At 35.0% G+C, this 16,922-nt stretch overlaps 1 non-coding gene across 1 annotated transcript; it reads right to left on the bottom strand.

Moving 5' to 3' along the window:
- Positions 1 to 4,200: 4,200 nt before the first annotated feature.
- LOC128286365 (small nucleolar RNA R71) lies at positions 4,201 to 4,307 on the bottom strand. Its single transcript, XR_008276908.1, has one exon. It is a non-coding gene; the product is annotated as a small nucleolar RNA R71 (small nucleolar RNA).
- Between the last annotated feature and the right edge of the window lie 12,615 nt (positions 4,308 to 16,922).

Below are 16,922 nucleotides of genomic sequence, written 5' to 3' on the forward strand. Positions count from 1 at the left end.
GTATTTTGGTAATTTTACAAATTGAGGGTATTTCGGTAATTTCACAAACCAGTGGTATTTTGGTAATTTTACAAACTAGGGGTATTTTGGTAATTTTGTAAACCAAGGGTGTAACACCCCAAACCCGTGACCGTCACCGGATTTGACCACGTGGTGTTACCGGGCTTACTTCCCTTATTTCTCTCTTTGAAATAATTGATTTCTGTTCCAGGCAGGCTAGCTAACTGCGTCACTGTCACCTTAGAAATCATATCTCGAGTTCCAGAACTCAAAAATCAGTTCCGTAAATTTTCCCTGAAACTAGACTCATATATCCATCCCTGGATTTATTTCTAGAATTTTTGGTCAGGCAAATTGGTACAGTTTATTAGTTAAAGTCGCCCATGTTACAGGGGTCGACTACACTGACCTTTGCGCATTACGACCTGGATATCTTCTCGTACAGGGATTCAATGCTCATGTCGTTTCTTTATAATGAAACTAGACTCAAAGGGGAATCTGCACATATAAGGAACGACTTCTAATTCCTTCTGGATAATTTATGGTAAATTTTCAAAGTCGAGACAGGGGATCCAGAAACCGTTCTGGCCCTGTTTCACGAGAACTTTAATATCTCTCAGTATACTGCTCATATGGTCGTTTCTTTTCGTCCATATGAAAATATATTCATTAAGGTTAAATTTCATAATTTATTCACTATTTAATTCTACTTCTACTATTTTTAGTGATTTTTCAATCTCATATCACTGCTGCTGTCCGCAACAGTTACTGCAGTAGACTATGCCAATTTCATGAATCTTTCCTTGGCCTTACTAATCATCCATCATACATGACACAAATTATGGCCACCTTATCAAAATTAAAGTTTCTAAGACTCGTGGCTATAGGTTCTAGCATCCCACTCAACGACCACATAGGCCATTTTCACATGGCTTAAAGTTTACAACCCACAATTCAACAAAACATAATAGCCTATACATGCCAAATGTTCTCCTAGTTCAACGACGAAGACAATACCAAAAGATTTCCAGCCGGTGTGATGACTTCAACGACGGTTCCGAGCACGCAACAATGCGAGTCCAAGAGACCTAAAATGGGTGACAAGAAAACACCGAGTGAGTTTATAACTCAGTAAGTCATAAGCATTCATCAACCATCCATTAATAAAATTTTCACAACATCAAACAATAAACGAGGCTAGGTACTTCATCCATATCGAAACTATACCATAATTCCTCGGACCTTTCGGTTCAATCTCATACCAAGTCATACATCCACATTTCATATTCTATACAATAAGATATTTGAGGCATTTTTACACACCAACTCATTCACACCACAATCATACAATTGCAATCATCACATAGATTTAAAGCTTACCAAGCTCAACCCCGAGCATGAACGTATTGCCTATTCGTCATGAGCTCAAGGTACTTACCCGATCCGCTGTCCGGGATTAACTCGATAATGTCGCACACTCAGTGCCAATTGTAATGCAAGAGCATATAGTGAATCCGCACACTTAGTGCTATATATATTTTCAGCTCGCACACTTAGTGCTATATAATTTTCAGCTCGCACACTTAGTGCTATATATTTTCAGTTCGCACACTTAGTGCTATATATTTTCAGTTCGCACACTTAGTGCTGTACAATTTTTAAACCCGCACACTTAGTGCCAATCTTGTCACCGTGTCCATTTATACCAGCACACTTAGTGCCGAGACCAATACCTTATGCATGTTGCTGCCTTTATACATTCAACCATGGCATCATTCCATACACATACATTTTCATTTACACATCAACTCATTTAAATACAATTGCGTATATATTATGGTCATTTACATCAACACCAAATATATGCTTAATGACTTACCTTGTTTTGGGTAGAACGGTTCCAATTCGGCTACTCGTTTGCTTTCTCCTTTCCTTTGTCCGATTTAGTTCCCTTTGCTCTTGAGCTAAATCAAACAATTTACCTCTCCATCAAACACAAACATACGGCATTCACATACATTATTATGATTATTGCGAATACTTAACACAACTAAGCTGAAAATTTACTCAATCTCATCTTAATTTATTGCTACTTATTTATCCAAAATTTCCAATACAAGGTATTTAACACCTATGCCCATTTATACCCCCATATGGCGAATGTATGTATATATGTATATATATATATACAATGTCAACTATAACATCTTTTAAACACCTAATTTCACCTTATGAACACTTAATCAATTTTTTCCTAATCTAGCATATATTTTCACATCCATTGTATCATCATGTAAAATCACATATAACTCATATAGGTGCAAGGTCAATTTCAAGGTGTCCATAACCATCCAAAACACAAAATTTAACTATCATGCAAGAAGCATAAACCATGCTCATGAGCATGCCATGGCCGAATACATCACACACCATACTCCTTATAATTTTGGTCATGGTTAAACAAAGGACTCAATGCCCTACTCAAGAATACTAAAAGAAATTTTCAAGAGTAGTCAATCCATCATTGCATGCATCATTAGCAAGCTTCACACTTAGCATGCAATGGCTTCAACACAATATCAACCTTGGCCAAATACCATTTCTATGGCATAACAAGGATTTGAACCATGGCTAACCATGAACATCAAGTTAGCAACTATAACATACATGAATCTTATGACACAACCTCATACATACCTTAATCTTGATGCATGTATAGCCAAATCTCCTTCTAGATCTCTTCTAAACCAAAAATGGAGCAAAATCCTATCTTCTTCCTTAGTATTTTCGGCCAAAAGGAAAGAACAAGGATGAACAAATTTTTTCTTTGCTTTTCTTTCACTCATGGCACAAAGGGGGAAGGATGAGCAAATTTTGATTTTTGTTTCTCTTCCTACATGCTTAATTTTTATCATTTCCTCGTCATCCATTAACAAAACATGTTTCAACATGTTTTCTTTGCCCATAAACCATGTCATGGCCGGCCACTAAGCTTCCTTTGGGGAAATTTGACATGCAAATCCTTTATTTTTGCATGCATTATCAACTAGTCATCACACATTTCCCCATCATACTTTCAAAGTTTACTACTAGGTCCCTTCTAGTGAAATTCACATTTATAACTCTAAATCGAAACATCAAAAATGTCACACATGAATTAACACATATCATAGGCATCAAAATAAATTTTAAATTATTTTTATGCCTCGGTTTTGTGGTCCCGAAACCACATCCCGTCTAGGGTCGATTTTGGGCTGTCACAAGTTAAAACAAAACCCCTTATTCTTAGGCTAGATAATAAAAAGACAGTCATTACTATTACTTTTAGTTCCTATGGGTTTGACAATCCGGTCTTGCTAAAACTATACTACTATTTGATAGGTACACTTGCCTACATTGTGATAATAGTTAGTTTCAAGAATGATTCTTTATAAATATTTAAAACCTATCGCACGAAAATTGCGATCAAGTTTTTGGCGCCGTTGCCGGGGAACTAAGATATTAGGAACGCTCAATTTTTATTACTTTAGTCATTTTTTTTTGCAAGTTAATTTTATTTTATTTTTATTATTCTTTATTAATTTACTTTTTCTTTCTCTTGGCAGGTTTTTATAGTTAATGACTAGAAGAAACCCGTCAGGACTACTACTTTTTGATGAAGAAATCGATCGCACAGTTCGCAGAAACCAAAGAGAAATAAGGTGAAGCTTAAGATACACAGAAAACGAGCAAAAGGACGATATTCAAACCCCAACCAAGGAGATGGCTGAAAACCAAGACAATTAGCTACCTCCTGCGATACCCGTTGAACTAGCAAATCAGAATCCTGCTCCTCGTACTATGTATGATTATGCTAAACCTACTTTAACAGGAACTGAGTCAAGTATAGTTAGGCCTGCTATTGCTGCGAGTAATTTTGAACTAAAACCTAACACTATTCAAATGATACAACAATTTGTTCAGTTTAATGGTTTGCAGGATAAAGATCCAAACACTCACTTGGAAAATTTCCTAGAATTCTGCAATACATTTAAAATTAATGGCGTTTCTGACGATGCCATTCGTCTTCGATTATTCCCTTTTTCATTGAGGAACAAAGCTAAACAGTGGTTGAACTCGTTACCAAGAGGGTCAATTACTACTTGGGAACAAATGACGGAAAAATTTTTATTAAAAGATTTTCCATCGGCCAAAATAGCCAAATTACGTAATGATATCTCTTCGTTTGTGCAGATGGATTTAGAAACACTCTGCGATGCATGGGAGAGATACAAGGACCTTTTGAGAAGGTGCTCTCACCATGGGTTACCGCTTTGGCTACAGGTTCAAACGTTCCATAATGGCCTGAATCCTTCGACTCGGTAGATGTTTGATGCAGCAGTTGGGGGACCATCAACAACAAAACACCTGAAGAGGCTTACGAATTTATTGAAGAGATGTCACTGAATAACTATCAGTGGCAAGTCATGAGGACTAAGCCAACTAAAATAGTAGGCGTTTATAACGTCGATTCAGTTACTATGCTGTCAAACCAGGTAGAACTTTTAAATAAAAAGATTGATGGTTTACTTGGTTCTACTCAGGTACATCCAGTAATGAGGTGCGAGACGAATGGAGGAGGACCATGCACAGAGTATCAGCCCTTCAACCCTAACATCGAGGAGGAACAAGTCCAATATATGGGTAATAATAACTCTAGATCCCAAAATAACCTATATAGTAACACGTATAATGCAGGTTGGAGGAACCATCCCAATTTCTTGTGGGGCGGTCAAGGAAATCAAAGACCACAACATCCTTCGGGTTTTCAACAACCACCCTATCAAAAGGAAAAAATTGAACCTTGAAGAGATGCTATCTAAATTTATCTCGGTGTCAAAAACACATTTTCAGAACACCGAGACAGCACTTAAAAGTCAACAAGCTTCGATCCAAGGGCTCGAAAAAAGACCACTAGGAAGTCTACCTAGTAACCCCAAATCAAAAGAGCATGTAAAAGCAGTCACACTAAGGAGTGGGAAAGTGTTAGTGGAATTTGAAAAGAAGCTAACACAAAAGGTCATGATGAGTGAAAGGGGGGAAGAAAAACCCGAAAATAGTGACAAACCAGTGCCGAAAGAATATAAACCACCAGTTCCATACCTAGCAAAATTGAAAAAAGACCGCATTGATGCAAAATTCGGTAAGTTTCTTGAACTTTTTAAGCAACTACATATCAATTTACCTTTTGTTGAAGCCATCTCGCAAATGTCTGCATAGCAAAATTTCTGAAGGAGCTTCTAACAAATAAAAGGAAGTTCGAGGACTTATCTACAGTATAACTCAACGAGGAGTGCTCAGTCATACTCTAAAACAAACTGCCAACCAAATTGAAAGATTCAGGAAGTTTTACTGTCCCTTGTTTAATTGGTAGTCTGAATGTTGAGAGAGCACTAGCTGATTTAGGCGCTAGCATTAATTTGATGCCATATAAAATGTTCAAACAGCTTGGTCTTAGGGAACCTAAACCCACTAGGATGAGTATTCAATTAGCTGATAGATCTGTTAAATATCCTAAGGGTATTATAGAAGACGTACTTGTGAAAATAGATAAATTCATATTTCCTGTTGACTTTGTTGTACTTGACATGGACGAAGATGTGGAAGTGCTCTTAATTTTAGGGCGCCCATTTGTACCACTACTAGGGCTGTAATCGATGTGGGTGATGGTAAATTGGTACTTAAAGTAGGTGACGAGGAGATTATCTTTAAAATTTATGATGCTCTGAGGTTTTCTAGGGAACAGGATGATTCGTGTTATTTTATTGACTCTATTGATCATACTACTCAAGACTCTTTTCAGGAAATTATACAGAAGGACGCGAAAAAACTGTATCTGGCTCAAGAGGAAGAAACAGATGATGAAACTAATGAGCATTCTTCAAGACAAGTAGAATATGAAGGCATTAAGATAAACAATGAACTTAAGCAAAAACCCTCTATTGAAGAGCCTCCTAAACTGGAACTTAAACAATTACCAAACCACTTGGAATACGCATTCCTTGGAAATAATTCTACATTACCAGTTATTATTGCTTCTAACTTGCAACCCAAAGAGAAAGAGGAATTAATCCAAGTCTCAAAAGAACATAAAAAGGCCATAGCTTGGAAAATTTCTGACATTAAAGGAATCAGCCCTTCTTTTTGCACCCACAAAATTTTGATGGAAGATGAATACAAGCCGTGTGTGCAAGCTCAAAGACGACTGAACCCTAACATGAAGGAAGTTGTTAAAGCCGAGGTAATTAAACTTCTAGATGCTGGAATTATTTATCCTATTTCTGACAGTTCTTGGGTAAGTCCAGTGCAGGTTGTCCCTAAGAAAGGATTCATGACAGTTGTGACCAACGGGAAGAATGAATTAATCCCAACAAGGACAGTCACAGGATGGAGAGTTTGTATTAACTACAAAAAATTGAATGATGCCACAAGAAAAGATCACTTTCCCTTGCCATTCATTGACCAAATGTTGGAAAGATTATTCGGGCACATGTACTACTGCTTTTTGGACGGACTCTCTGGCTACTTCCAAATCTCAATAGCTCCTGAAGATCAAGAAAATATGGCATTCACATGCCCATATGGTACGTTCGCTTATCGTAGAATGCCTTTTGGATTATGTAATGCTCCTGCCACTTTTCAGTGTTGTATGATGGCCATCTTTGACGAACTCGTGGAAGATATCGTGAAAGTATTTATGGATGATTTCTCGGTATTCGGTAACTCTTTCCATCTCTGCCTTAAAAATTAAAAATGAGTTTTAATAAGATGTGAGGAAACGAACCTTGTGCTTAACTGGGAGAAATGTCACTTCATGGTTTAAAAAGGTATTGCATTAGGGTATAAAATTTCTAGTAAAGGGATTGAAGTGGACAAATCTAAAATAGAAACAATCGAAAAATTACCCCCTCCTAGTTCAGTTAAGGCTATTAGAAGCTTTTTAGGACATGCTGGTTTTTATAGAAGATTTATTAAGGATTTTTCTAAAATAGCTAAGCCTTTGACTAAATTGCTAGAAAAAGATATACCTTTTAATTTCAATCAAGAGTGTTTAGAAGCATTTAAAACTTTAAAGGATAAATTAACTAATGCTCCAATCATAATTGCACCTGATTGGAACTTACCATTTGAATTAATGTGTGATGCGAGTGATTTTGCAGTAGGTGCAGTATTGGGACAGCGAAGAGACAAGCATTTTCAACCTATCTATTATGCTAGCAAAACTTTGACAACTGCACAAGAGAATTATACTACTACAGAAAAAAAATTGCTAGTTGTGGTTTTTGCATTCGATAAATTTCAATCACATCTCATATTGTCTAAAGTTTTTGTTTACACTGACCATTCTGCCCTTCGCTACCTTTTAACTAAAACTGATGCAAAACCTTGACTCATTATTTGGATTCTCCTATTGCAGGAATTTGACTTGAAAATTCAGGATAAGAAAGGAGCTGAAAATCTCGCGGCTGATCATCTGTCCAGGCTTGAGAACTCCAATACTAAAGAACTAGATGAAGTTGAAATAAATGGTTCGTTTCCTGAAGAACATTTCTTCGCTATATCTGACTCTGAGGTACCTTGGTTTGTAGACATCACAAATTTTTTAGCCGCTAGCATTATCCCAAAAGGGTTAACACACCAACGAAAGAAGCGATTCTTTAATGATGTGAAAAATTTCTTTTGGAACGACCCCTTTCTTTTTCGCAGATGTGCAGATCAAGTCATTAGAAGATGCATTACAAGATCAGAAACATCAAAATATTGGAGCATTGCAACTCAAGGCCAACTAGAGGACACTATAGTGGAACTAAGGCCGCACATAAAATACTTGAATCAGGTTTTTATTGGCCTCGTTATTCAAAGATGCTAATATGTACGTTATTTCATGTGACAAATGCCAACGGACAGGAAAAAACAGGTTGATGCAACTGAACGAACCTAATGAGTGGCGAGCCAATGCATACGAAAACTCACGCCTATACAAGGAAGCAACAAAACAGCACCATGACACTCGTCTAAAGCAACGAAAACAATTTGAAGTTGGAGATCTTGTCCTACTATACAACTCAAGACTCAAATTGTTTCCTGGGAAACTTAAATCACGATGGTCAGGACCTTTCATAATTCAATCTGTTCTTCCATATAACACAATAGAGGTAAGTCACCCATCACACGGTACTTTCAAAGTAAATGGACATCGTCTCAAACTTTATAATGGTGATAATTTAAAGATGATGGAGAGGAGCTACGACCCCACAAACCGCCCTGAATAAACCAACAAGGTAACAGTCGAGCTTAGACTATAAACAAGCACTTCTAGGGAGGCAACCCGAGTACTAACGGTTTCAAATTATTTAAATTTCAATTTTTAAACATCTAGGTCACTAACAAAGTCTTTGAGCACAGGTTCCCAACTCTACACGGTAGATCACAAGACCGTGCTTCAGTCCGTGTGACAACCACGGATGGAAACACGACCGTGCGATACGGCCGTGTGAAAACAGGGTAAAAGTTACCTTTCCCAACACGGGATGTGATAAGTGGCCCCGGGCGTGCGACCTGGCCATGGTCAAATCTGCCAAATGAACACAGGCATGCGCAGAGCTACACGACCGTAGGAAAAGCGAACCACATCACACACGATCGAGTGACATGATCATGTAGCCACAAGGCCTAGACACACGGGTGTGCCCGAAGGCCGTGTGACAACATCTCACTTCGCGACAAACACGGGCGGGACACGATCCACACGGGCATATGAACTGACCGTGCCACTTGAAAATTAGATTATCTATCTTATTTTATTTTTCTTTTATTAATTTTTGAAGATTCTATTATTTTTAAACACGACTTATCTTTATGATTACTATCAAATTAGTCCCCCAATTCTCCTTTTGTCCTTCAGAATCATGTTTGTCCTCCAGCTTTATTTCCAACAACTTGCTCTCGCTAATCTAGGAATTTCATCCATTTTTAAATCAGGAAGTTTCACTTTTCTCCCTATCTTATGAACTTACACTTACATTTGTCAAAATATCTATCTTTGTACATTGAGGACAATGTACATCTTAAGGGTGGGGGATATTCATGTCATTATCAGAAAAATCCCTGAATGACTGCCTTGTTCTTTTGAAAAGCTCTCATATTGTAACACCTCTTACCCGTATCCAAGGCCGGAACAGAGTACGAGGCATTACCAGACTTAACAATACACATAGACAAAAACGGGGCCATAAAATTTCATTTAATTCAAAACTTTTCGAACACATGCATAACAAACAAAGCTAACTATATCATCACATCAAAACATAGGACATGGCACGATTAATTAAACTTATAAACCATAATGGATAAGGACCACATCTCATGATTTTATACGATAACTCAATGCAGACTGATATGTATGGTCAAAATCATAATAAAAATACATATCACAAACCAACTTCCTAACAAACCAACTTCCTATACATGCCACTCACTTGATATTTCTAATATTTGAATTAATTTTCCCAAAAATGATAGTTTGATAGTGTGATTTTGCCTCCGACGATCTCCAACCCCGAGCCGACCTGCCAATACTAAAGAAATGGAGAGGATGGGTAAGCTTTATGCTTAGTAAGTTCATATGAAAATAATAAGAAATTACTACCATGCTTTTCAAGATAAAACACTATAATTATACAATTACACATATTCAGATGTGCTGTTTTTCGAGTCCCGTGTTAAAAAATCATATCTCAAGTTACAAAATTCGAAATTCAATTCCGTAAATTTTATATGAAACTAGACTCATATGTCTACTTACTAGTTTTTTTCTAGAATTGTTGGTTGGGCTATTTAGTACAGTTTATTAGTTAAAGTCTCCCCTATTTCAGGGTATGACTACTCTAACCCCTGTGCACTACGAACAAAATTTATCCCTGTACAGAATTCCAACGACCATGTCATTTGTTTCCCTTAAAATTAGATTCAATAAAGAATCCATGCATGTAAGGTATGACTCTCAATAATTTTTTTACAATTTATGGTGAATTTCTAAAGTCAGAACAGTGGATTTCGAATTCATTCAGACCCTGTTTCACAAGAATTCAAATATCACAGAATATAGAATTCTTTTGCTTCCCCTGTTTCTTTCATGTGAAAATAGACTCATTAAGCTTTATTTCCATAATTGTTTTTTAAATTTAATTCAACTTACACAATTTTTGGTGAATTTTCAAATTCATGCACTGCTGCTGTCTAATACTGTTTTACTACTAAAGTTCACTTAATCGATTTCCTGTTGAACTCATCGGAATAATAACAGATACACAATTGCCTGCACATTTTCCCATTTCCACACTTGTAGCCGAAGCTATCTGGTACGCATAGTAGCTTGCACTTAGTACTACACACGTGACCTCACCATCTAATACACGTAGTAGCTTACACTTAGTACTACACACGTGATCACAGTTTTCGGGTACGCATAGTAGTCTGCACTTAGTACTACACATGCAACCTCACAATAGATCATTCGTATCGTTTTTATTCCGAAGGTTCAATCAGGAAATTCCTCACTTTTCAACATTTTACTAAATTGTCCGTAATCAATTTAAATTCATAATTTACATCAATTAACCATTTGATAGGTAGCCAACATTCATATGATATCAAAATATAATAACGTAAAAAGAATCGAAAGATTATTTATGTACGAATTTACTCGAAGTGTCGATCTCACTATCCATAGTACCAATTGTCCATTCATAGTATAATAAGACACAACTCAAATATCAAATCAGCTTTTAAGAATTTACATAACATATATCACATATTTCATATATCACTTGTCATGTATCTTCATTTTCTTGCATTTCATGTAACATTCTTTCATGACATATTTCCACATCATAAACACCATTCCATCAACTTTTCCAATATATTAAATCATAAAATATGTGCAATAATAGTAAGAAATATAATTCAAACATAACATTGCATTATTATTATCATACGAACTTACCTCGATCCAGAAACAGCAATTTACCATTTTAGTCCATAACCTTGTATTTTCCCGATTTAAGCCCGAATCTCGATTTCCTTCATTTATAATATCACATTTAGCCTAATAATTAGTCACACTATTCATACGGGTCCAAAAATCATATTTTTAAAAATTTTCATTTTGACCCCTAAATTTTTGCATATTTGCACTTTTTCCCCCAAGGTTCAGAAATTAAACTTCATCCTATTTTCTTATGTTTTATGACATTCTGATCATTTTTCCCTTCTATGGCAACATCAAATTCTCACTCTAACATGTACTTATGACTATTAGTTATTTTTACCGATTAAGCCCTTTTGCTCGTTTTCACTTAAAACCGAGTAGCACAAGTTGTCTAACATAATTTAAAACCTTATATTCTATCATAAAACACCAAAATACACAAATTTCACCTATGGGTATTTTTCCAAATATGAACCCTAGGTTGAATTATTGCTAGCATAAGCTAAATCAAGTTACCGGGACTCCAAAAACGTAAAAATCATTAAAAACGAGGCTAGAACGGACTTACAATCGAGCTTGGAAGCTTGGAAACCCTAACCATGGAGTCTCCCTTGGTATAAACGTCCATGGTGAAGAAGATGAGCAAAATTGGCTTTTAATTTTATATTTTAATTCATTTTACCCCTAAATGACCAAAATGCCCTTACTACTAAACTTTCCAAAAATTCCATTCATGTCCAATATTTGTCCATAAACTTTGAAATTTGTCAAATTCTATTAAAGACCTCCTAATTAATATTTCAAAGAAATTTCATACTAGAAACTTCTAGAATGCAAGTTTTGCAACTTATTCAATTTAGTCCTTAACTTCAAATTAAGCACTTTATGCATAGAATTTCTTCACGAAATTTTCACACAATCATGCAATCATATCATAGACCTCAAAATAATCATAAAATAATTATTTCTATCTCAGATTTGTGGTCATGAAACCACTATTCTGATTAGGCCCTTGTAACACCTCTTACCCGTATCCAAGGCCGGAACAGAGTACGAGGCATTACCAGACTTAACAATACACATAGACGAAAACGGGGCCATAAAATTTCATTTAATTCAAAACTTTTCGAACACATGCATAACAAACAAAGCTAACTATATCATCACATCAAAACGTAGGACATGACACGATTAATTAAACTTATAAACCATAATGGATAAGGACCACATCTCATGATCATATACGATAACTCAATGCAGACTGATACGTAAGGTCAAAATCGTAATAAAAATACATATCACAAACCAATTTCCTATACATGCCACTCACTTGATATTTCTAATATTTGAATTAATTTTCCCAAAAATGATAGTTTGATAGTGTGATTTTGCCTCCGACGATCTCCAACCCCGAGCCGACCTGCCAATACTAAAGAAATGGAGAGGATGGGTAAGCTTTACGCTTAGTAAATTCATATGAAAATAATAAGCAATTACTACCATGCTTTTCAAGATAAAACATTATAATTGTACAATTACACATATTTAGGTTAAGATGTGTTATCGAGTTACAGTTACTAAATCATTCATATCTGAAGCTACAAAACTCTAAATTTAGTTTTGTTAATTTTCCTTAAAACTAGATTCATATATATTTCTCCCATAAAATTTCCAGAAATTTTGGTTTGGCCAATTAGTACAGTTTATTAGTTAAAGTCTCCCCTGTTTCAGAGTACGACTACTCTGACCTCTATGCACTACGAACCAAATTTCTCCCTGTACAGAATTCCAACGACCATGAAGTTTGTTTTCCTTAAAAATAGACTCAATAAGGAATCCATCCATATAAGGTATGACTCTTAATAATTTTTTACAATTTATGGTGAATTTATAAAGTCAGAATAGGGAATCTCGAATTCATTCAGACCCTATTTCACAAGAATTCAAATATCGCACAATATAGAATTCTTTTGCTTCCCCTGTTTCTTTCATATAAAAATAGACTCATTAAGATTTATTTTCATATATCAGTTGCATTTTTATTCAACTTCCACAATGTTTAGTGAATTTTCAAAGTCATGCAACTGCTGCTGTCCAACACTGTTTTACCACTAAAATTCATTCTTACATAATTCCACTTAATCCATGTTGTCTTATCGAAATTCACCCAATTATCGAGTACATTGCTCATAATTTTTCATAAACATATACCTACACTAATTCATCATATAATCATGTTCAATTGTATTTTTACTTAATCGATTTTCCCGTTGAACTCTTCGAAATAATAACTGATATTCAATTGCCTGCACATATTTTCACACTTGTAGCCAAAGCTATCTAGTACGCATAGTAGCCTGCACATAGTACTACACATGCGACCAATTATCCGGTACACGTAATAGCCTGCACTTAGTACTACACACGTGACCAATTATCCGGTACACGTAATAGCCTGCACTTAGTACTACACATGTGGCCTAACCATCTGCTACACGTAGTGGCCTGCACTTAGTACTACACACATGATCACAGTTTTCGGGTACGCATAGTAGCCTGCACTTAGTACTACACATGCGACCTCACAATAGATCATTCGTATCGTTTTTATTCCGAAGGTTCAATCAGGAAATTCCTCACTTTTCAACATTTTACTAAATTGTCCGTAATCAATTTAAATTCATAATTTACATCAAATAACCATTTGATAGGCGACCACATTTCATATGATATCAAAATATAATAACATAAAAAATCGATAGATTATTTATGTGCAATTTACTCAAGTGTCGATCTCACTATCCATAGTACCAACTGTCCATTCATAGTATAATAAGACACAACTCAAATATCAAATCAGCTTTTAAGAATTTACATAACATATATCACATATTTCATATATCACTTGTCATGTATCTTCATTTTCTTGCATTTCATGTAACATTCTTTCATGTCATATTTCCACATCATAAACACCATTCCATCAACTTTTCCAATATATTAAATCATAAAATATATGAAATAATAGTAAGAAATATAATTCAAACATAACATTGCATTATTATTATCATACGAACTTACCTCAATCCAGAAACAGAAATTTATCATTTTAGTCCATAACCTTGTATTTTCCCGATTTAAGCCCAAATCTCGATTTCCTTCATCTATAATATCACATCTAGCCTAATAATTAGTTACACTATTCATACAGGTCCAAAAATCATATTTTTAAAAATTTTCATTTTGACCCCTAAACTTTTGCATATTTGCACTTTTTCCCCCAAGGTTCGGAAATTAAACTTCATCCTATTTTCTTATGTTTTATGACATGCTGATCATTTTGCCCTTCTATGGAAACATCAAATTCTCACTCTAACATGTACTTATAACTATTAGTTATTTTTACCGATTAAGCCCTTTTGCTCGTTTTCACTTAAAACCGAGTAGCACAAGTTATCTAACATAATTTAAAACCTCATATTCTATCATAAAACACCAAAATACACAAATTTCACCTATGGGTATTTTTCCAAATATGAACCCTAGGTTGAATTATTGCTAGCATAAGCTAAATCAAGTTACCGGGACTCCAAAAACGTAAAAATCATTAAAAACGAGGCTAGAACGGACTTACAATCGAGCTTGGAAGCTTGGAAACCCTAACCATGGAGTCTCCCTTGGTATACACGTCCATGGTGAAGAAGATGAGCAAAATTGGCTTTTAATTTTGTATTTTAATTCATTTTACCCCTAAATGACCAAAATGCCCTTACTACTAAACTTTCCAAAAATTCCATTCATGTCCAATATTTGTCCATAAACTTTGAAATTGGTAAAATTCTATTTAATACCTCCTAATTAATATTTCAAAGCAATTTCATACTAGAAACTTCTAGAATGCAAGTTTTGCAACTTATTCAATTTAGTCCCTAACTTCAAATTAAGCACTTTATGCATAGAATTTCTTCACAAAATTTTCACAAAATCATGCAATCATATCATAGACCTCAAAATAGTCATAAAATAATTATTTCTATCTCAGATTTGTGGTCACGAAACCACTATTCCGATTAAGCCCTAATTCGGGATATTACACATATCATATTTAGGATAAATTTTGATTGATTTATGATTTTGATTGATATATCTTGAATCAAAACATAGGCATTTATGGATTGATTGTTTAAACTTTAAGACATTAGAGAATCAAGCATGATAAGTTGATTTTTAAGAATTTAAAATTTTAGGTTGTTTCCCTAAAGTTTAGGCATTACTTTGAGTTGGAATTCACAAGTTTTAAACATCAAAAAGACATAATTCTTGTGAGATTTTTGAGCCTTTTGAGCATCTATTAATTCTATCATGCTCACTTTTATTATTGCTTTGAGTGCGTTAGTATTGAACTGTTATTCTAGAACTTGCTTGATTATGCATGTCAAGACCACACCGTTTGATTTGATATGTCAAAATGATTAAGGCACTTAGGATTAACCCACTCATGCCATGAAAAGCCTACCTCTATGATTAACCCCTAGTGAACCCCCTTGAGCCTAACAAGCCATGTGACAGCTCTAAATTGACCCTAGTCGGAAAGTGGTTTCGGGACCACTAAACCGAGTCATAAAAAAATAATTAACCGTCCTAGTTGATGCTCATTATATGTACTTATGCATGTGTGAAAATTTCATGTTTGAATTTTGTTAATTGTAAGTGAATTTTAGTAAATAGGACTTATGTTAGAAAATTTAGAAATGTGCTAGGCAAATGTAAAGTGGCCTATTAATGCATGTTATAGAAATGGTGGGTTTGCATGTCAAATTGCCCAATATTTCAGCTAGTGGCCGGCCATGCTATGAGTGGAAACATGTCACAAACATGTTATGTTAGTGATGTATGTTAGGAACAATAAAATAAGGAGTATGGGTAATAAAGAAATGGAAAAAGGAAAGAATGTGTGTGATTATTTCTCCCCCTCCCCATTGCCGTGAATGTAAGAAAGAAAACAAAAAAAAAAGTGTCCATCTTTTTCTCATTTCTCTTGGCCGAATGTTCTAAGGAAGAAAGAAAAATAAGTTGTGTTCTTTGGTTCTTCTTGGCCGAATTGAAAGGAAGAAAAAGGGAGTGAAGCAATCGGTCATCTTAGGTCACTATTAAGGTAAGGAAGTTTGTACTAGCTCTTGAAATTTTAGTTGATATTGAGTGAGATATCAAGTGATTTTTGTAAACCATGTTGAAATTTTGATTTTTGGGGTGAGTATGGTTTTCGGCTATAAAAGATTAATAAGGATGATGGTTGTGTTTCATGCTAAACTTAGATGAATAAAGGTAGTTTGCTTACATCTTGATATCTATGAGTTCCTTTCTTGGTTCTACCATAGACCCACGAAGTATATGTTTATTTGGTGTTGTTGGAGGTTTATGATAGAAGCTAATGAGTGAGAGTTTGATAGATACTATGAGGTTAAACTTCATGAGATTGTAAGCTTCTAAGTTGGATGATGAAATTCATGCTTTGTGAAGGTAAATGGTGTAGAAGGAGCATTCGGCCATGAAAAGAAAAAAAAAAGAAAATTTATGATGAATTAAGTTGGAAGCTATTATAATGTACTTGTGTATTCGGGTATGGGATGAAAATATATGAGATGGTTATAATCAGCCTTGTGATTCGGCTCTTGCATATATATATATATATATATATTTGCACATGATGTATTGGTATGCCATATATATATATCATCTCAAGGTATATGTTTATATATGGTGGTGTTTTAGTTATGGAGTAAATGATGGATGCGTATTGAGTTATAATATGTAATGCATTAGTTAGTAAAATGTATGTCATTTATATGTGGTACTAAGTACATAATTGGCCTCAACGTAGACATGCATATTC

Source organism: Gossypium arboreum, chromosome 12 (assembly GCF_025698485.1).
Source record: "Gossypium arboreum isolate Shixiya-1 chromosome 12, ASM2569848v2, whole genome shotgun sequence".
Classification (NCBI taxonomy): Eukaryota; Viridiplantae; Streptophyta; class Magnoliopsida; order Malvales; family Malvaceae; genus Gossypium; species Gossypium arboreum.